Consider the following 22,124-nt stretch of genomic DNA (forward strand, 5'->3'; position numbering starts at 1 on the left):
TGAGTGTTGTCTTGATTTATAGCATTTTAAATTTAAAGGGGAATATGATTTGGTTTTAGGGGTGAGTGCAATTTATTTTTTTTTCCTGGGATGCTTATCTGTGTGACTTCATGCTCAAAGCTACTGAGATGAAATGGCATGCTAACATAAACAGGCGCCAGTCAAGCTGTCACATTGGTTACTGTAAGTTATAGTTCTCTTAAATATCAGGAAAAAGATGGTGCTGTTTTGTCATGAGAACAGTCTTAGGGAGGCTTGTGGGACTCTTGTGACTATCTCAAGAAGACGTGATGCCTGAAAATATTTTACAGGCATTTCACAGCTGCAAATAAAATATGTTCATAAACAGGCAAAATGTGCTTTTAAAAGTGAAACATTAATAGCCACGTTTTCGGAGCTGTCTCAGTAAATCCACACAGACATTCGTTGTTACGGCATCTACTGTGACAACATCACTTGATTACTATGTACAGTATTAGATGTGGTTTAGCGATTTGAGTGTTTACATACAGTGAAGTGATTCATAAGCAGTGAATTGAATGTTCAGAAGCAACATGGGATGGCAAAGCCTATGGAGATTTTTCCAGGCATGGTTTAGAGTACAGCACTTGTACGTTAACAAGCTGATAGGGAGAGACTTGAGACTTATAGCTGGAAAATTGAATTGACTGTGGTGTTGTAAAAATGAAAAATCATTGTTCAGTTCACAGATTTACCAAAGGATATTTGCTTTGCTGGCAAATCAAAAGAAACTTTAAAAATCTATTGTTATTGGCTACAGGGAGCAATAATCTCATTTAAACAAGGGAATAGAAATTAAAGGTTTTAAATATGCCACATAGCTCTTCCCCTTATGAAGTAATTATTGTACATCATCATGCAGCTTGCTTCCTGGGTCTAGAGAGATCCAGCTCCAAACAAAGCTTCTCTTGTGACTATTCTTATTTGTTTGTCTATGGGATTTTTTTAATATCATCATTGTGGAACTAGCCTCCTCACAATTAATAATTCAACCCATCTGTTAGGTTTTGGGGGAATTTCATGGAAGATTGGCTTCTTAACTAGAAAAATAAGATGGATATCTCAGGGACAACTGATGAACATATGTCCTCTTCTTTTTCACATGCTGAACTTTTTAGAAGAAATATGTAATAAACATCCTTTTGGAAAAGGATAATCCCTCTCTTCCCCCAGTGACTCTTCCAGGCTTCCGTTTCCAACCCATATGTTTCACTGCTGTTTGCATACCCATGTGTTGTGTGTTCTGGTCAAGGCTTTAAAAACATTGCTGGTTTTGACAGCTGAAGTACCTAGGAAATCTACCTTGTAAGGTTGTTTAAACAGTAGATTTTCAAAGATTCCTGAGCTATACAAATCCATCTCAGTGCAAGTGTCTTATGTGGGCAACCAAGAGCTTTGTCCCATTTCATGTGCAGTAATACGTGTTGGCCATTGTGTAGGTAGGTCAGGTAGCTCATGTGGAGGGAGCGTTCTGTAGATGGTGTGTTTATGATTGCCAGATATTTCAAGTTCCGCTTTACAGTAAGATTTCAGTTATACATAGTTTACCCAAGGCTAGATGTTGCTTGTATAAGGAAAGAATCATTACAAATTCAAACAGATGTCAGGTCTCAGATGGATTTATCTGTTTCTAATAGTCCTGTTGTACACAAGCTGCCAGCCCTTCCTCACAAGCTTGCAACTTGCCATGGCTGGCTCTGTAGCAGCCATCTCACGTTACCAGTAACATGGGACTCTTTATATTCAGATGGAACCTTTAAAAATAATTATTCATGCAGTATTGAGGCTTTTTATGCTTTTCTGTTTGTTTGTTTTGGCTGTTAAATAGCTGGCTGTAGTTGAAAAAGCAGTTCGGTGGTTCCTAGTTTGTTTTAGTGATTCTTAGATGAAAATATTTACAGAAAATATTTATTTTCCTTTTGATGGTGATACAAATTCTATTCTGAGAATCATGTGGCATTTTAAAAACATAATATTCTTGTATTACAAAAAATGCTCAAAGAACAAAAAATGAGTTAATAAACCCGTTGAGGCTATGAGAACAAAATTGAAAAATTACAGCGTTTCAGGCAAAAACACAAGCCAACTGTATTACAGTAAAATTAAAGGTAAGTAATCTGAATAACAAACTGAAATAAATAACTGAGGAGGTTGGGCTGTCCTAACCTAGAGGATGGCCCAGTCGTATGCTAAGCAAGACACTCATTTTATAAATATGCTTTGCATATTCTAAAATAAGCTGTATGTGTCTACATATAGTGAAATATATGGGCCACGTGCTTCTTTTGGTTGCCGATTTCAGTCAGCTCAATGAGAATATTTCTACATGAGCCACTTAGAAAAACAAAACCCCATTACTCACATTCACAAGGTAGCTCGGGGATTGCTGCTCTCCCTTACGTGCCGGGGAGCATCCTTGGGTTGCTCAGATAATAATAATAAAAATAAAGCCATTAAGTGTGTTGTTGCCCTAGGCAAAATCTTGTTCTGCTCATGGGGTAGCTTTGGCCCTGACAAGGGGAACATGTTGTTCTTTGTATTATTGTATTTTCTTTTATCACACTGGAGTGTCTCCAGAAGGTTGTGCTTATTCTCCTTCTCTTGTCCCTGATGTCCACTACTTCACTTCCTGAGGCAGAATCGACTCTAATTCCCTTTTTCTTGGCAGAGAGCACAGAAGTGTTTGCTAAGCAAGGCAGTGTAGGTTAATATTTCAACTGAGAGATTTTCAATGCATTTTCTTTTTCTAAAGTGTGCCTTGCAATCAAATTATAACAGTGCTGGATCGGTCTTATTGCAGTGACAGCCACAAGGACCAAACGTTTGATCAGCCTGTTCCTGAGTTCATAACTCCCCAAGGCAAAGTGTTTGCGGAAATCTTGTCCTTGTGCCGAGCTGGTGACTGGGCACCGATGCTGGTACAGCTGCTGGAGCCTGGGTGTATGGAGATCGTATCTCATGGTAGTGCACTGGCTTTTAACTTTTTCAAATTTCAGTATGGTAGGGACTTGGCACTTGGGACTGAGACTCCCAATTGCATTGGTGGAAGATACAACTCTTGCTTCCTGGTGCAAGGCATCTGTAGCTTTCATGCACTCTTACTTTTGCTCAGAAGGGGCTAAGAAACACAAACATCTCTTGCAAAATTGCCATGGCCCTGGTGACTAACCTGCTCTTGGTCTTGCCATAGAAGCACATTTTGCCCTGGCTCGCCGAGCTCCCACCACCTGTCCTGGGAGCACATGGGTACGGTGGACCTGTCCCCTGCTCCAGGCCCACCTCCCTTGTCTTGGGCTTAGAAATAACAGTCTGCTCTCCCTGAACAAGCTTTCATCCACCTTTGTTAACCCATTGCTGCACTGAGCAGGTTTCTCCTCTGATTGTATGAATCCAGTACTCAATTCCCATGGCTTGAAAGTGCTGATGCTGCTCAGGGTCTCCACAACTCCATCTGTGAATTTTGGCACTTTTCTGACAGTTTCTGCATCTTTCATCAAAAGTTTTTATTTTATTTTAAACCCGTTTGTGGCTCTGGCTTTTAGTGGCTGTGTGACTAAGCGGGAAGACTGCTTTTGTAGCATGTCTGGCTTTTTCTCTGCACAGAGGGTTTCATGGATTTTCATGGCTGGTCACAGACATTTGCTAAAGATGCTCCGTAAAATTTCACGTGTCTATTTGAATAAAGATGCAAAAGGCTATTGCGTGACTGTTGCCATGATTTCGAAGTCTGGGATGGGTTACAAGGTTGTTTTCAGAGGATTTTGTGCTACTGTCATGCATTGCTAATTAAACTCATTTGAGTTGTCTTTTAGAGATTAATTTAATCAATAAGGATATTATTACTCCTTTGATGGTATCATTTGTACGAATTGTCACTTGAAGAAAGCAATTAACTGAGAATGCTTATTAGCTGATCCATCCCACACCTTATTTGTGTAGTAAGAATCGATTATTGAATTCATTAAGAAAAGCACAGTTCAGGGATCCCTTTGAGGTTTAATGACTGACTCAAGCCATGTTTTATTATGAATGTTAAATTGTCTGAAGTTTGGGTTGGGTCTTTAAAAACTGTTCTAGAGGAAAAGAACAGTGTGCCCCCTTGTATCCCAGATTTTTTTTTTCCCCAAAAATTTGTCATCTACCTTCATCACGCCATTCTCCTTGTGCCACCAAGCCAACAGTTGCATCTGTAGAGCAGGCAGAGTTTCAAACGTGTAGAGCTGTAAGGGCTGGAAATATTGAGCTTGGAGAAGCAAATGGGAGCAGTGAGGGCACTGAGCATTTTGTTGTTATTGATGATTTCTTTAATAATCAGACTTTCATCCTGCAGCTGCTCAGGCACGTAAGTAACCTCATTGCACTGGCAGTGACATTGATCCTCTCCCAGAGGGTACCGTGCCTGTGCACCCTTTGGTCTTTCAGAAACCCTTAAAATAGATGAAATAACATTTTAATGCTACAAATCTCTTGTGTGCATTTCATCTATGAAGGAGCCCATTTTGTTTATACAAGTACAATTATTCATATGCTGAAATGTTGAGAGGGTCAGGCCCTCAGATGAAAAAAAAAAAAAAGAAAAGCCACCAAATAGTTATATGTAGACTGCACAAGGGAGCTTGACTCTTTTTGCATTTAGAAAATCAAATCCTTCTTTTCCTGCATACATTTTCCATAATATTATGTTACATCTTTTTGTTATGAAGAATGAAGGTAGGATATTAAGAACAAATATTTCTTCTGGCATCCATGGCTTTGCAGGGTCCGGGATGACGTGTGGAGGAAGGGCAACCTGTACCCAGCCCTATGGGAGGCAGGAAGATCCCCCATGGGATGGCGGGTGGGAGCAGAGGAGGGATGTCAGGGCAGGGCTCTGAGTCAGGAGAAAGCAGTTTTGACTTTTTTTTTTTTTTTTTTTTTTTTTTAATTAAATATTTGAGAACAGGCTTGCTTTCCCAGCCTGTCTGGGAACACAGGCTCCCCATATTTTTCTCTGATATTCTGCAGATCCCTGAAATGGAGAGTGGTAGATGTGAGCGTAGTGGGGAGCACATAAAAGGATGGATATTTGGGTAGGTTTTTACTTGCACAAACCTAATATTGAAATTGTTATTGCCTGTCATCAAATTGTAAAGACTGTCCCCAGTTAGGGTAGAATTTATTTGTGTAACACCAACCAAACACACAGACACCCAATATGAGGTGTCGTGTTTTGACTCTGCGATGTGTGCTACTGCTGTCATTCCAAATGCGTTTTGCCGGGGCTTTTTCTTTGATCATCTTCAAATGCTTCTCTCTTTCAGTTCTTCTGATTAATATATTAAAGCCTGGGTGCAGACAGAGATAACTGGCGGTAGGCAGCACCTGAAATCCTTTTTTCACCGCCCTGTCCATCAGCGTGGGTGTGAATTACAGCATTTCTCCGGTGCCTGTCACGTCTGCTGGCTTCACCAGCCGCCGCGCGAGGCTTGCGGGATGCGGTGCTTGGTGGGATCTGGCAGATCTGTGCTGATACATCGTTACATTTGTTATCACTTTGAAAAATAGGAGGCTGAAAAGCATGTAATTTATTCATAAGGCTTTATTAGGCTTGTGAGGGTTCGCTGAGATGCAGTAGTTAGGGTTGAATCAAGTTCCTCATGATGTGCAGGGTTTTTTTCCCCTGTCTGCACCTACCTTTGCTGAGGCTGAATTAGTCATGAAATTATACATGTGGCAGCGAATGGTATTTTTGGAAAGTGTGGGGACAAATTGGCCCAGACTTCTGAGGGAAGGACTTCCAGGTGAGGTTTGCGGCAAGACGCCTCCCAGGCTTTTTTTGTGTCGGCACGTCGGCGGACTCGCGTTTCTGAGTGCAAGAGAGAGGATGTCCCTGTGACTAATGGAACGCTTTGGGGTAAAATCAGCAGCTATCAGTAGCTTACTGTTCCTGGAGACTGTACTGTTCAAATATTATATGTACTGTACTGTACTGTCCCCTTTTCTGAAATCCCTGAGGATTTCTGCTGAGGAACGGTGAACTTCACGATGTTGGTTGGATGCAGATGGTGCAGAGGAAGCCCCCATGGTGGGGGATGCTCAGGTGGGGCCTTTGGCAGGAGGGGAAGGGGACAAAGTTCCAAGCTCACCTCCCAGGGTAAGGGATCTTGGAGCTGGGGCAGGACCCGGTTTGAAAAGCTGCGGGGGGCCAAACCTAGGTGGGAGTAATGGGAAGGGGCATCTAAGGCAGGGAAGTTTTGTTTTACAGACGTAGGAGCTATGGTTGGCCCAGCCTGGTCCGCAGGATGAAGCTGAGTGTGGAGAGGAATTGTGGCTCCTGCCTTGGTTTCTAAGTTTCTAAGCACAAAAAAGCCTCTCTGTGGCTTGGAGCAGCTGTGGCAGAATGGTTTGATGCAGGCTATCACAGATCTGCCTATAGCTTTCCAAGACCCCAGAGACTCCTGCAGTGTAGGAAGCGTTTAAAGAAGAAACACAGAGAGAGAGAAAAAAACCAAACCTGCCAACAATATGAACTTAAGACTAGCTTTTAAAAAGTACTTTATCAGTCAGGCACTGAAATCCACTTAGAAACTGGGGCTTAAGGCTCTTTCCAAATGAAAATCGAGTTAACTTGGAACAAAGTAAGAGGCAGAGTAGAACTGACCTTGGTAAAGGTCTCAGAAATGTAGCTTCAGAAATAGCAATATAGCAGCAATACATTACCTTTGTGTACGGCCACAGTCTGTTTATTTGTACCTGTATCCCTGCTAGGGAAGTTGATTTTGCTCTTCAGAGTGATTGTTGTGTGGTTGGAAGAAATATTTCCACCATTGAACAATATCCAATCACTGCATGCATTTATTTTAAGAGCAGAAATCAGTACAAGTATGACTTCAGATCCTATGTTTGGCATTTTAGTTGTCAGCTCAGTATTTACTGTTGGTGCTTGAAAATGCTTTATAAAAAGCTCTGGTGTAGTTTTCCAAACTGGTAAAATGCTTTTCATCAAACCTATCTCCATGGAAATGGAGCCATATTTTGATTATTTTTCTAAACAGGCTATAACCCTCTTCACCGGGAGCCGGGGAGCAGCTCTGCTCTGGCAGCCACAGCGCCTGGGCGCTTTGTAGCGATCCCTCCTTGGGAGGGGAAATTGCAGGCAGGCAGGCAGCCGCAGAGCTCCTGTCTCTCTCTTTCCTCTTGATAGAAAATGATTTGTCATCTCTGCCTGTTACCCGCTGACAGATGGGGAAAGGTAGAGGAGGGGGAAGAGGCCGCTATTTTCACCCCAGTTGATTCTAGTGTTTTTACTGACAAGTTGGTTTTTAGGCCAGGAAGACACCGATCATCTTTGCTGGGAGAGATGATAACTCTTCGTGGGCAATAGGCTGTGTATTGTGGTTGAGATTCACTGGTGGATGAAGAAATCCATTTTAGGACTCAGCCATGCCTTATCTGCACTTGAAACAGGCAGATGTCAGCTATTTACTGATTTTTCACAGGATCGATGTGTGCCTTTGGCAAGCAGTAGTCAGAGATCTCCCAGACCTTGGTTTAACATGCTGGGCAGGAGGTGGAGTCCATCCTGTCCGTCCTGGGCCTGGGCAGGGAAAACCAGATGTGAAGAGCAGGCACAGCACCACAGTGGCTAAAGGGGCTGCGGAGGTTCACAGAGCCCAGCAGTGTGGGTTATTCGTGCTTCTGGGAGGGGCTTGGAGGTGCTCGTCCTTGGCCCCACTTGGCTCCTCTTGAGCAGAGCCTTCCCATGTCGTTTCTTCCACTGAATTTGTTGCAACGGGATTTCTTGTAACAGATGTTGTCTGGTGAGGTTGCTCCAGGAGCTCCTCAAGCCCAGGTGCTCACAGCCCTGCCCACATCCAGGCTGGGGGCATCAGACACCTCCAGTACCCTGAAGACAGGTTGATTTTTTCCATCACATGCTGCATTCGCTCTCAGTCTGCATTTTCACTCTTACCTGCTTGTTGCTCAAGGGGTGCATCCATTCCTGGCCACGTTCCCTCAATATTCTGTGTGGGGACACCTGAACCCCTCTAGGCGTGGAGCAGTACCTGCAGCACAGCGCTGTAGCAGGAGCGATGCATTGGCTGGGCTGGGCAGGGACACTCTGAAATATGGGATCTGGGTTGTGCCTTTGGGGTATTCATCACATCATCAGGCATTTTAAGGACTGCGTGACCCAGGGGCTTGTTGGCAGTCACTGTCGGGTGTTGTGTCTGCGAGGTAACGGGATTGGCATAGGTGAAGCCATCAGGCTTGGCATAATCATGTTTTGGATTTCACCCTCTCTTCTTGCACAGGAATAAATTACTTAACTCCTCCATTAGCAATGGGCATGAGAGCTAAAAAAGGATTCCCTTACCATTTAAGCTGACATATTCTCCTCTGTACCACAAGGCACTTTGGGTTGCTTCTTTATGAGCCTTCTGGGCCCTGCTGAGTGGAAGCAGCCTGGGACATCCCTTCCCATCCTCCCTTCCCTGGCTGTGGTCACGTTCCCAGCACTGAGCCCTCATTAATGTGGGGGATGATGCATGAGCCAGAGCAGTCCTGGCACTGAGCGCCTGGCGGCTGCAATTCACTCAGGAATTGCTGAGATGCAGCAAAGTTGGACCCCCTGAAAGCCAGTTTTTTAACATCGCTCCCTGGAGAACAACTGTCCTTTAAGTATTTCTGGGTGCTTGAAACAATAACTCTCTGAAATCCACTTTCTCCTTTCACTCGTTGCTATACAAGGTGAGCAGCAGCACGTTTACTCTGTGCATATGCCTACAATGTCTGGAGTATAAATTACCCTATAAAACAAAAAACAGGCTCGTCTCTTCCTAAAAAACAACTCCAAGCCAAACTGAACTTTGTCTTTTCACAAAAAGCACGCTTGGGAAATGCCAAGAGAAAATTTGACATGAAATTACGTGCCAATAAATGAGGCTCATATTAAACTGAGATGAGAAATGTTTTTTTTTTTTTTTATCCCATTATATTCATAAAGCTTTCAGAAAGCTCCCTGTTCATCATGAGTGCAAAGGCAAGGCTATTTTTTTCTTTTTGTCTGTCCTTTCTTATGAGAAAGCCTGACTTGTGATGCACTTTCTGGGACTGTGGGACACCCTGGTCTCTTCCCTACCTCATGCAGAGCCATGGAGTTGATTTTATTACTCTCACCAGTCTCTGGTGAGGTGGTAGCGTCCGACCTTGGAGCAGTCCAGTCTTGTCATCACTGTGCTTCGGTTTTGATTTTTTCCCCCAAGGATAAGGCTCTCTCTCCACTGATTACAGATTTCTCCTAGGCCTGAGGATTGTTCCTGTTGAAAATGTTATCGCTGCTGTTACACTCCTGTGATTTTCAGCCAAAAAGCTCGTAGTTAGAAGCTCCTGACTAGCTTTCAGTGTGTTCAGTGTCTCGGTAAGGCTTTGCAGTCATCCTCTCTCAAGGACTTTCAGGTCAAACCTGATTGTTTTTACAAACAAAAATGCTGTTTTCCGAGAGCCCCTGCTGCAGTTGCAGTCTCAGCTCCAAGAGCAGTCCCAGCCATCTTTCATGTTCATCTGGGCTCCTCAGAGACACAAAGCACAGCTGGAAGGCAGCTGACAGCCTGATGGGTGATGGCAAGGAATGGGGACTGCTCTGCATTTCCATGTGTGTCAGTCTCAGCTCTGCTGAATCAGCAGAAGATAATAGTGACAACAGTGGCATAAATGACCGAGTTTTGCCCTAGCCCTGTAGCAATGCCAGTTTCTTTCCCAAATTAAGGAAGCCCTCTCTACCAGGAACTCCCCGGCCTCCTGCAAGTGTACTTGAAACATCCCAATTTTGCTGGAGGACCCTGTGGAAGACCCCTCCTGGACTCCCCCTTGAACATCCAAATCCATTTGAAGTCAGTATCCTACTCCCCTTTGGGATTGCTTTATATCATTTTCTTATGTCAGCTTTTGTCCAGGTTTGATGGGTTTTTCGATGTTAGTCACCCGTGTCTCCAAGAAATTCAGCCCAGCATGTTCATATGCCAGTCACCTGCCTCCTGACCTTTTGCTTTTTGATGTTACTGGGCAGGATTTGCTGCTGTGCTGTCACAAGCTTCAGCAAGCAGTGAGTACAAAGCAAATGTAAAACACTTAATAGGGATGGTAACACTTGGTAAATGGTCATGCCCAGCTCCAGAGCTTTGCAGAAAACCCTGGAAGATCTCTGTGTCTGGCCCATTGTCTTGTATCCAGCCAATGGCTTGCTTTGATCAGAAAAAAATCCCATATACTCAAGCTTCCTTTGCTTGTTTTAATATATTCAAGTTAGCTTTTATATGTGTGTGAAGCTTGTCTGGGGTAGGAATTGCATTGTCTTGTGTTGGGAAAAGATGTTGATGTCTTTGGGCACTGTCAGCATTAATGGCAATGTTGAGAATGATCAGCTTGTTTGGTCATCTGCTCACATCGGTTGGTTTCGTTTTTCTGCTGCTTTTTCAGTTCCTGCAGACATGAGTGACTGCATCAATGTGGTGGGGGAATGGGGATGCAAAATTCCCAGCAAAATTCAGTGAGAACTGATCATTTATCTCCTTCAGTCATTCGAGAAAATCTTCTCTTTCCTCATGTGACAAGCAAGAACCTGGTGCTGGATGCACATCTCTTGATGTGCCATCGCTTGAGACTTGTCCTGTGCATCACTGAGAATAACAGTGGAAATAACCAGACATGATTTATGTTTCCCAGTGCATTTATCCTTCAGTCTGGTGTGTCCTTGTGATGCTCAATGGAAACTGCAGAGGTGGTGCTCTGTGGGACTCATTTTGAACAGCATTCACAGTCAGAGCTCCCTGTAAAGTGAATACTATCACAGCAGTGAACTTTCTGGCTTCCCCGTGGTATATTTATTATTCATAGCAAGACAATTGCCTCATAGATGATCTAATCACTATGATGCACTGCTGCCATAATGCCTAAAGGGTAGTTAACCCCAGTAACACTGCACACAGTTTTCATTTGTCTCCTTGACTTCAGGGTTTTCCCAGGAGTCCAAGGGCAATGGAAAGCGTCGCAGCTTGACCTCCGTGCCGCGAGCTGGTATTAAGCTGTCAGTCAAATCCCATCCTCAAATTCTGTAAGGGTTCAGGTGTTTGACCAAAGCTTCCTTGGCTTTGCATAAGAACTCAGTCACTGAGGTATGAGCTCCCATGGAACGAAGGTATATATTTGTTTTTTCTGCACTAGGGATTTTAGCAATTCTTTCAGCATCCAGTTTCTCCCTGAGCAGTTTAGAAGCAGCCAGTACAGGAAGCCAGTGAGGCCAATCATGGAGTAAAATGAAATTCCACCTTTGACTACCCAGGCTGTGATCCAGCAAAGCACTTAACTTTTAAGCACCTGGGAAGTCCGCTTAATTCCTATGGCGTTATTGCTCCTTAAATGTAAGTGCTTCTTAAGTGCATTTCTGGATTGGGACGTTCTAGAGTTGAACTTGAGCCATAAGGGTTAATATTTGCAAAATGAAATACACAGCCTTATTTTATTGGAGGAAAGTGTTTTTTTCCTCATCATTTATTTTTTTGCCCTCCAAACAATTCTTCCATTTTACGAGCTAATTAACTCATCTAGCTTTAAAATATAAGTGCATCCTTCTTGGATTTTGTCACGTGTCACCACCTTCTAGAGAGTTATTATATCTTATTTGCACAGAAGATACTGGGAGAAGACACTGGGAAGTAAACTAACCTGTTCATTGAATAAATTTATATCTAAAGCTGCAATAACAAAACTATTATTTCATATTCATCTACAGACACAAAATATGTATTAATTAACCAAAGTACTGCTAGTGGGCATATGCAAACGAAGTGGCATCAATCAAGCCAAGATCCCTTTCTTTTGCATTTTTACTTCATGGAGAAATACTTCTTTGTGCTGACTGTAGTTCCTCAGTATCAGATCTGTGCCTTAAAGCTCAGTGCTAGCACCAAAAAGAGAAAGAATCAGAATTTCCTAGCGCTGCAGAAACTGCTGCAAATAATGCAGGTCATAATGAAGAATTCATATGTAATCCCGTAGAGGAGATAACAGTCTAGATCTGCCTCAGGCACAAAGAACCCAAGTTTATTTTCACAGAATGGGTATTTCATTCTGTCAAAGCCATAGAGTTAAACAGAGGGGGACAATTAGAGATGAATTCACATTTGGACTATATATATCTAACTTAATGACAAAATAGGAGTTTTAAGTCTATAGCTCAGCTTTTCCAAGTCTGAAGGTGATAGCAATGCCTGGAGCACATAACAAGGTCTCCCACACCGGCCTGCCAAGTGTTTTCTTTAGAAGGAAAATGGTCCTTCCTGTCCCCAGGGTGCCAGCTGCCGGGACATCGGGTGCTTCAATGTGAGGAGGGGTGCTGGGGATTCTCCTGGTGTGCCAGCCCTTCAGTATTTCAGGTCTTTGCCCAGCATTTTGCCCATTACACACAGAGGAAGGTGGGTACTTCTCTGCAGGAGCAGGAAGGGCACTAGTCTCATCGCTGAGCCACAGAGCGTAGCAGCCTGCCTTCACTATGTCTTTTATCTTATTTGTTGCTTTGGTGTCATTCAAATATTGATTGTGTCAAGGGCTTATCAGTGTTTTTATAACCGCTTCTGAGGATGCATTTTGTTTACCTTACAAATGAAGGATCTAGGCTGGATTAATATTCATCCAGGTGAGCCAGGACTGAGGGTAGGGGCAGTAACTTAAAGTGCTTTGGAAGTGCTAACACAAATGTTGCTGGCAAAGACGTTGACTGGTAATGAAAATCCTTACTGTATGGTCTTTCTTATGTAGAGATGCCAAGCCACCTACCAGGGTACCTTTCAATATTCTCCTGTTGCTTATGGGATCCCATAGTACAGAATGTCTCTTAACCCCTGTGTTAAGTGCTCTGTTTGTCCCTGGTGTCCACCCATTTTGTCCCTGCAAGTCTGAGAGAATGGATGGAGAGAAATGGTCTAAATCCTGGGTTTGGAACATCCCTGTGAGATTTTCCATGGGTCCTCTCTGCTGGTGGGACACATTCCCCTCTCCCCAGTTCTATGCATGCAGCCATGAAATCCAGGAGACCAGATACAAACCAAACCTGAGGATCAGCTGTCCACCATCACTCTGGTCTGCTTTAGTTGGCGTTGCAGCTGTAGAGTTACAAGCAAATGCAAAGGAGGTCTGCAGGAGTGAATTGTTTCCTCTTTCCTTCCTGGGATTTTGGGTTTTAAACTGTAAAAATGTACAGAATTGCATCTGTTTTCTATTGAAGATGTTAGCTTTGGCCATTTGTGCTTGTAACTTGGTCTGGGTCTATAAAAGGCTTATGTTCTTCCCTGGATTTTTCCAGGATCAGGAGCCAGTCCCTGGGTTTTGGCTGTGAAAATAAAAAACATTGAGCAGAAAGCTACAGGAACCAGCTCCTGTAACATCTCACCATCCTGGTGAACTTGGATTCTGGCAAGCTTTGCTTTCTGTTCATCTGTGCTTGATCCTCTGGCATCTCCAGTGGGTGCTTAGAAGCAGTAAGTCGGAGGAGATGACACATTGTTCCTGCCCCAGGGGTTCCTCTACCGACTGTTTTAATGGCCATCACAGATGTCTCCATTACACACAATGTGAAAAACCCAGAGCTGGAAAAAAAGGTAGAGCTTTCTGACCTTTCAGCCAGCTCTTGCACTGAATTATCCTGACAGCCCCCAAGCCCTTTGCAGCCATTTCCAAAGCCACAGGCAGTGCACAGTCCGTGGCCACGAGGCCAAGACCAGCAGATTCAGCCGGGGCACCCAGAAGGGTAACCAGTCACGCTGTCCATCCCAACCCCCTTCACAGCTCTTGCAACCCATGTTATCACAGCATTGCAACCTCATCTCTAGTCCGGGGTCGTCACAGCCACCAAAGACCTGGCAGTTTTCCTGCATTTCTGCTGCCCACACTGGGAGGAGCCACTGCCTGGTACTGGCACCGTTCACATGCCTTGTTGGCCAAGGGTTAGCTGAACCTCCGTGAGTGCCCCTGTGTTGTGCTTCTGGGGCCGTGGAGCAAAAGGTTCAAAGTATCAAAGACTTAGTAATTAGACAGTTTGTTTTTTTTTCTTAATAATCACTTCTTAGGAGGTCTTAGTTACTCAGATTTGTACAAATTGTAGGAATACAGACCTTTTTATGGTACATTTTAATGGTAATTTTTGCTGACAGTCAAAAATCAGCCAAGTGAACCATTTTGAAAGCCTTTCAAAACTGTTCATTTATATCATCTGCTGCTTTTGTCAAATACATGGAAGAATGTCTTGTCATGTCTTTTACAAGAGTTATGTTGTCTACTTAGATTACAGTAGAGGAGCAAACAGTTGTTCAGCGATTATCATTTGTATGATACAAGGAGAACATTCAGGCTCACTAACAGGTTGGTTGCCTCCTCAGCTGAAACTGCCAGTAAGTAATTTCTTTTTCCTAATGCACAAGCTCAACACTAACTAAAGCGGCATCCACTGTTGACTTTAGTCCCCAGTGCAAGCAGGAGGCCATGGAGTTGGATTCTGGTGAGCAAAGCATCCTTTTTCCACAGCCTAGGTGAGGTGAGGGACCAGAGGCAGGTGTGGCTATAGCATGTTTCCAAGTCCCTTTATGGAGCAGGTTTTGGTGTTGGGGTGTGTGGTGAGGCGATGAGGGGGAGATGTCCCCTCACAGAGGGCAGTGTGGCCACTGCAGGTGGCCTCTGGCAGGGCTCCCCATGGTGACTCTGGGGAAGGGACCCAGAAGAAGGTAAGGAGTGTCCTGTGTGGGCAAGATCCTATCTCCCTAGAGGATGGAATGCTTCTGACAAAACGTGCATCGATGGGATAGAGGAGGAGCGGGTGTGCTCTTCTCAGCATCTTCCATGGCTCCAAAAGCTGCAGCTCTTGGTTGAGATTTACACATCAGGTCAGGTAATGTAGCTGTACTACTTCAATTTCAACCAAAAAAAATGCCTCTGAGGTCTTCCTAAAATCTTTGCTGACCTTAAAGACATTTACGGGTACAATATTTTCAATATTTTCATTTTTTGCAAGGGACACGTGGATATTGAATTGCTCCTCTCCTTGTCTCTTTGCAGCATATTTCTGAAAAGTAAAACTAGGACCTATCATAAACTTGACCTAAAAACTGAGTGCCCAGGTGACACACGTCTGTTCTGGCTTTGATTTCATTAGGTCTGGGGGAACGTCTCATTCATAGCGTAGCAGTCTGCGTGTTTAATGGATTTGCTTGGCTCTTTCTGTGACATACATAATGGGAAAAATGTGTTTATTGGTATCAAATTTAGAAGACCTGAAATGTTTAAGAGGGAGATATGTTCAGTGCTTTTGGAAACACAGTATGAAATGGAAAATTGTCAGTTTTGCTATCTTTGCAGAAGTTCTCTCAGCTTTACTGACCAGGCTTCCGCAATGTGATTATAATCCAAGTCCTAAAAACGTGAATGCATAATAAAATGCCTATGGCATGTCATCATTTTCAGCTATATTACTGTAACTGGTGTATATATCTAAAGGCTATAGAAGGGGGAGGAAAATACAGAGAGAGTTTTACATTTTGTAGAAGTTGAAACATCTGAAGGGTGAACTGTAATGGTAATACATGATCAACCTCTTGTTTTTTTCTTTCCTTCTCATAAAATTACACCTTCCTTTTTCTTCTACAGTTGATCTGACTTCCAGTATGCAGGTTTCAGAAATAAAACAATGATTAACGAAACAACAGGTGTTTGTAAACTCTCCTGGTTTTATAGCAGCATTTAAAGTAATGCACACCAAGTGTGCCTCAAGCAGATACACTTAGGTACATTGTTTGAAGTGCTGATAAATGAATGGTTATATCTGGTGTTATATCTGGTAGAGCTTATGTTCGGTTGTACTTCTGCTGCTGTAAATTTGTGTAGATTTATTGAGGAAGAGGAACAATATTTTTTTACAGCTGCAGGAGACCTGGCCTAAGGCTGGAGATCTCTGGACATTGCACTAAGGGAATGTTATTGCTTTCCCTGACTTTTTCTGGCTTAAGAGCACATCTCAAGAAGTGCAAACGAGATTCTTTTTTTTTTTTTTTTTTTTTTTTTTTCCCCTGACTTTCTGTATTTCAATTCCAGTTAAGAGTAAGTCCTGAAGCATTTTGAAATCAGCTGCTTTCATTACTGGAAAGCATTGCTGTAAAGGAAAAAAAAGAGGACCGTATTGCAAATGAGCAGTGTGTAGTAGATTATTCTCATTGAAAGCATTTAGCTCTTGGCAAATGTGTATCATGTATATAGAGCAGACCATAAAGGATATCTGATAATGTTGACTGAAGAGCATGAAAAGCTCATTGTACAAATGCTCTTGGTAATCACCTGGAAGGGTCTGTGGTTCTCAGAAGTAAACATATATGCAGGCTTCTCAGTTGATGTTGTTTCGGAGGCATTTGGTACTTCAAATGGAAAAACATTGTTATGATTGACCCACATCAGACGTAGGGTCGTATGTGCCCTGCTGATTTCTCTGTCAGTGTCTTTCCATCTTCTTTATGAAACACCCTGCTCTGTCTTTAATGTGGGGACTTGGGGATGGGTGCTACAGTTGCTCGTTGTGGGCACCTTCTGAAAATATCATCTCTGCACCAGTAATGATTGAAAAGGCAACAGAAACACAGGGATTTATCAGGAAAGGAGCTGAGAATAAAAGCAAGGACATTGCCTTGGCTCCCCCCACCCTGGCTGCGCTGCGTAGCTTGGGGCCTCTGTCTGGGAAGCAGTGAATTAGAGTTGGAAACGGTTCAGAGAAGGGCAGTGAGGGTAATGGGGGGCATGAAGGGGCTCCTGCATGGAGAAGTGCTCTACGGAGAGGGCATGCAGAGCCTGGATAGCAGAAAAGAACTTGGGAAAGCTGCAAAATCCAATTTCCATCTCATTTTACTGTGCGTGCGAAAGCGGTGCCACTTCGGATGCACGAGCTGTGGCCGTGTGGTGCTGCTGTTTGTGCTCCAGGCTTCCTTGTCGAAGGGTCTCCTCTTGCATCTCTTACTGTAAAATCCTGGAGGGGGATGTGTCTTTATAACAAGGAGAAAGAGTTCGAGTGATTCATCCTGCTTAACTATAACTCCTGCAGTGGGAGTTAGGATAGGCTGCATGCCTACGTTTTGGATTGCTGAGAAGAGATGCATCACGCAGTCCTTATCTGACCTCTGTATGTGTGTCCTTGCTTCACAACTCGTGTGTGTTTATGGGACGACTCCAGGAAAGCCATAAAGCCCAGAAGATGCACACAAGTTTACAGCAAGTAATTTCCAAGTTGTTTCTATGCTCTGCCGCTAGCTAAATCATGATATGCAAGGAAAGCGCTCAGCAGCAGAACGATTTCTTCTGACAGAGCAAATCATCTCAAAATCTCCTTGCAGGAGAGGTTAAGCACAGCAGACCCAGATCTGTCAAAACTGCACTCATTTCATCGTTTAGGCAGACAGTGTCCTCTCCTCTGCTGTTGGGAGTGTGCTGTTCGTTAACCCCTTACCCCCTGCCTTTCGCAGTCCCTGTCCTTTAACCACCTGTTAATCAGATGAGCACACCTGACTTCCTCCTCCTCCTCCTCTCTGCCATGCTTGCCAGCCCACCAGAGCCACTTAAAAGTCAGCATTGACAGACATTACAGATTTTTCTATTTCATTTTTTTCCTGCTGTTGCTCCTCATTTGACCCTTCACGGCATCACTCATAGAGGTGCTCAAAGATTATATCTGTTTCTGTTTGCGCAGATCCTGCATTTGGCACTCCAGTTCTGCAGCAAGGGCTCATGCGTCAGCGTTTTCATTTTGAACCACTTTAGAGAGGTTTAGATGTGCTGTAAAAGTGTGTGCTAATCTGGAAGCTGATGTACAGGTAGCACAGACATTCACACTGGCATCGATGAGTTGTGGAAATGCAGCTGATGGAGTAGGCATCTCAAATGTATTTTTTGGCACTGCTGTTACTGCCGAAATCTGTTTTTTTCATATGAACAGTAGGTTAGAGAGAAAATGAGCAGAATCAATGCTTCAGTGGTGTTTAGGTGAAAAAAATCAATGCAGGAGACATTTATAGTCTCAATAAGAACAGCTTTGAGAAATTGTCTCTACCTTAGAAGAATCGTTTCTCTTGTAAGAGCAATTGTTGCTTTAAAAGAAAGGAAGAAAAAGGAAAAAATTGAGGGCTTCTGAAGTGGAGAGAGGAACAGCAGACCTGCTGAGAGGTCTGGTCCTGGGGCTGGGTCAAGGAAAGACAGGTCTCAGCAAGCTCAGCACCAGCAATACATGAAATGTCTGAAGCCAGCAGACCTGATACCGTAAGCCTAAGCTATCAGTGTGAAATGGTGCCTGCTTTCCAGTGAATGTTGTGACAGTCAGTCCACTTCTCTTAAGTACTTACTAACACACTGTATGAGCCAGGCACTTGGTGCCTAAGAAGACCAGTTGCCTTTTTCTACCTTGTCTGTCATCTCAAATATAAGTTTAGCTTTCCCATGCAGTGTTGGACCACCCTGTGCTCTAACTGATGTGTCTCCTCTTTTGGGTAACCAGCTCTTACCCTAATACGGTAAGGTTTGGGGAACTGCCCTGTGCAGAGCTCTGCAGAGGTGGGAGGACCTGCCTGTAAAAGCCTCATTCCCAGTGTGTCGTTACCTGCTTTCTTTTCTGTATCAGTTTCTCTGAATGGCAATGCTATTTAAAGAGAATAAATGTTCCTCCCAAGCATGTACAAATATAAAACTTATTTCATAACATCTTGCCTTGCAGTTCCTACACATTGCATAAGAATTGCTGTTTAAATTATGGTGATGTCGTGGAAGTGGCGTGGTCAGATCTTAAAGGAGTAAGCAAACTTACTTTCCTATAAACATGTGCAGGGCAGCAAGTACTAACTGAAGGTACTAGAAAAAGTTCGTTTTTCTGTTCTTATGCTTTTTGAGCTGAACCATAACAAATTCCTTGTAGACAGAAAATTGCAACTTCTTGGTGTTAGCTAAGGGGAAATCTTAAAACATAAAATAGAGTGAAAGCACCTGTTTTTATGAGTTTCACATGTATAAAAAGGCAGTCATTATCCAGGCATTTTCCTATTTCTCTTGGTTATCATTACAGTAGGTAGAAATTTTCTGTCAAAATGGGATATGGTATTACCTGAGATATCCAGATCTCTGGGATTTTTATCATTATTAATAGCACATCCTCAGAGCAGAGTATTGCTGAATTTAAGGAACTGCAGAACCCAAGTTTATTGCCGAGGCTGTTTGATGATGAAATAGCGACGGTTAGTATACAGCATTAAAATACAAGGCCTCATACCTGCTCACAGCACCCACAAGAAATCTTACGAGTGTCCAGAATGCGTTCATAGGCTCTCTTCATATCCAGGGCAGGGACTGCATCCAGCACCAGGCTGCTCCTTGAGTTCTGCTCCTCTCCTTTCAGGAGAGCAAAATGGGATGGAGACAGGCACACAGTTTTCCTTTATGATCCAGTTGGCTCATCCTTGTGAGGGTTTTCCTGGCCTTCTGCTGCTTGTGGTGTAAATGTTTCCAATAAAACTGAGTGGCGTGACATCAGCCTTGTTCTGCTGTCAAGGTCATTGGAAGAGGTGTGATCCTGCCCACTCATGACACAGAACATAATCCCCTTGGGTGAGGGGGATTTAACAGAGTGTTTTCCCTGAATAAACATTCAGGGAACATGTCAGTCTTCTGGCTTCTGTTTTGATAATTACTACCGCTTTGAAGTAATGCCTGCGGATGGCACGTGAGTCAAACTGCTGGTCCTGCTGGAACTGAACCTTCGTCTTGGTGGTGGGATGAATACTGCTGGTAGTGATAACACTTTGCACTTCTCTAGGTAATATTTTCTGTAGGAGAATCACACAGCCCTTTGATACTTGCTGAAGCCTCCAGTGCCTGCTGGTTTCCAGGAATTGGGATCAGGATCTGTTCTCCCAGCTTTGCATCTCACAGGACGCATGCTCTGGAGCCCCAGTTCCTCTCCAATCTTTCCTATTGCTGTAACACCTACTCTGCAGTTTCACAGGTGGCCAGAAGCTAGCAAGGAGCTTGGGGGGCTGCTCAAGGGCCGTTTGTGAAGGTAACAAATGCATGGCCTGATGTCAGTCCTCGGGACCACAATGCAGGTGAGCTGCACCTCTGAGCAGGCAAACCCGTCTCTGCCCAAACTGCCCTGCAGCACCCGTTCTGGGGCTTTCCTGCCCTCCCTCTGCCACTGCTCTGGCAGCTCTCAGGAGCACAACCTGATCAGGTTGTCTAGAGGCAGGTAGAGGATTCAGCTAGAGTTATTTCTAGGCAGAATAAGGACAGTGAGATTCCACATCAGACCGGGAGTATTATCTCAGGGTGTGAGCCACAGGTGGCTATTGTAAGAGATTTTCATGTGCAGGAGCTGTGTGAGTGTCCTGTGTCAGGCTGAAGCTTCAGCTGGGGTTTTGCTTAGTCTGTAGGGTAGCTGCTGGCTTCAACAAGGATAGCTGCTGTGCCTCCTTGTACGAATGGCTCGTACCAGCATCATCATCATTTATGTATGGTCTCTGGATGAAATATGCTACATTAACAAATATTTCTTGTTCATAAAAAAATGCCACGAGAAAAATCATCTCCCTGCCTGGTGTTGCTCCAACCTGCGAAAGCATAAAGAGAAATGGAGACTCGGTACCTCTGCCCTGCATCCCGCAGTTGAGCCAGATGTCACAGAGATGCTAGGCTGCTTCAAACAAGTGCTTTTTGCTGTGGGTGAGCATTACAAGCTGAGATGTTTGTGACCTGTGAATACCCGGGGCTGGGCAATATATTGCATGTTATAAAATAGGTCCAAGAGGGAGGTGCAGCAAACGTGGCAATGGGAAGGACAGCCACAGCTGTGTGTGGAGCACTGCAAGCCTGGGGCAATGCATTACTTAAACCTCTTGCTGCTGTGGACAAAGTAGCTCCTGGTGTTTTTCCACAAAACGTCGTCTTAATCCCCAGGGAAGGCAGGTTTCTAATTGAGGAGATGTGTGCTGTGTGTTCACCCCGAGCTCTGATTTATGTGAGTTGCTATCGGAATACATATTCATGACACTCTTTGCATAAAGTAAAGCAAATTATTGTTGTGAAAATATATAGGGCAAGAATCGGATCAATTTGTTACCTCCTGAAGTGTCTCTTGTGATTCTAATGAAATGCAAAGTGGCGAATTTGGTTTTGCATTAGTTTAGTGAGGAGGGAAGGGTCATATGTTACAGAGCTGTACTTCTACAGATGGGGCGTGGAGGGTTAATAAATACTTACTGGACCCTATCGTTTGCGTTTGGTCACATCCCCAGATCACTCTCTAGATGACATCCGTGTGTGACACCTCATCAGTTACCAAATCCATGCTGTGCATTCCCAAGGTGTGCGTGTAACGCATGCTGATGTGGCTCTGAACATACCTGAAATGAGCAGTGCTGCTCCCAGCCCACCCCCAAAGCACATTGGGGTGTGCTGGGGCTTCAGGGCTTTGGCTCTGGGGCTTCGGGATGCCACAATGCTGTCGCCTTTCACGGTGTTTGCATCAATATGCACGTGTAAATATTTTATGGGCTTATAGCAAAGCCTGTTCAGTAGTTCAAGAGGAGGAGTTTGAAATCATCTAAACTGGATCAGTTGTTCCCCATGCATCATTTGCCCAGCCCTGCAGTTGCCCAGTGTTTTTTAATATCAGTTTCTGTGTCTTGGGTAACTTGCCTACCTGCATATGAATAAAAGACCTTGTCCTTCATCAGCACTGCCGGAATCAGGCAAATTAAAGAAACGAGGGAGAGGTGGTGTTTAGCAAGCGTGAGCCTGATTTCTGATTAAATATGAGCTTTTAGCATACTATGTAGATGAGATCTACTGTCAAATTAATACACTGTGAACGCTAAGTAATTACTTGAAAGAAAGAAAAGCTTGAAATGATGGATTAGTTGCTGGCGTGCCGAGGGTATCCCAAATGGAAGGCAGGTTGCTGCCGCTTCTCTCCCAGAGGGAAAAATACTTTCTGAAGACCGAGACTGGGTCTGTCTTGTGCAAATTCAACCTTCTTTCCTTTTCCATTTGAATTATAAAAT

General features: G+C 43.8%; 1 protein-coding gene across 2 annotated transcripts in view; it reads left to right on the plus strand.

The window, feature by feature from the left end:
* GALNT17 (polypeptide N-acetylgalactosaminyltransferase 17) overlaps nt 1-22,124 on the plus strand; it is a 210,655-nt gene that overhangs the window by 134,081 nt on the left and 54,450 nt on the right. The gene's annotated exons all lie outside the window — the stretch shown is intronic.

Source organism: Anas acuta, chromosome 19 (assembly GCF_963932015.1).
Source record: "Anas acuta chromosome 19, bAnaAcu1.1, whole genome shotgun sequence".
Lineage (NCBI taxonomy): Eukaryota > Metazoa > Chordata > Aves > Anseriformes > Anatidae > Anas > Anas acuta.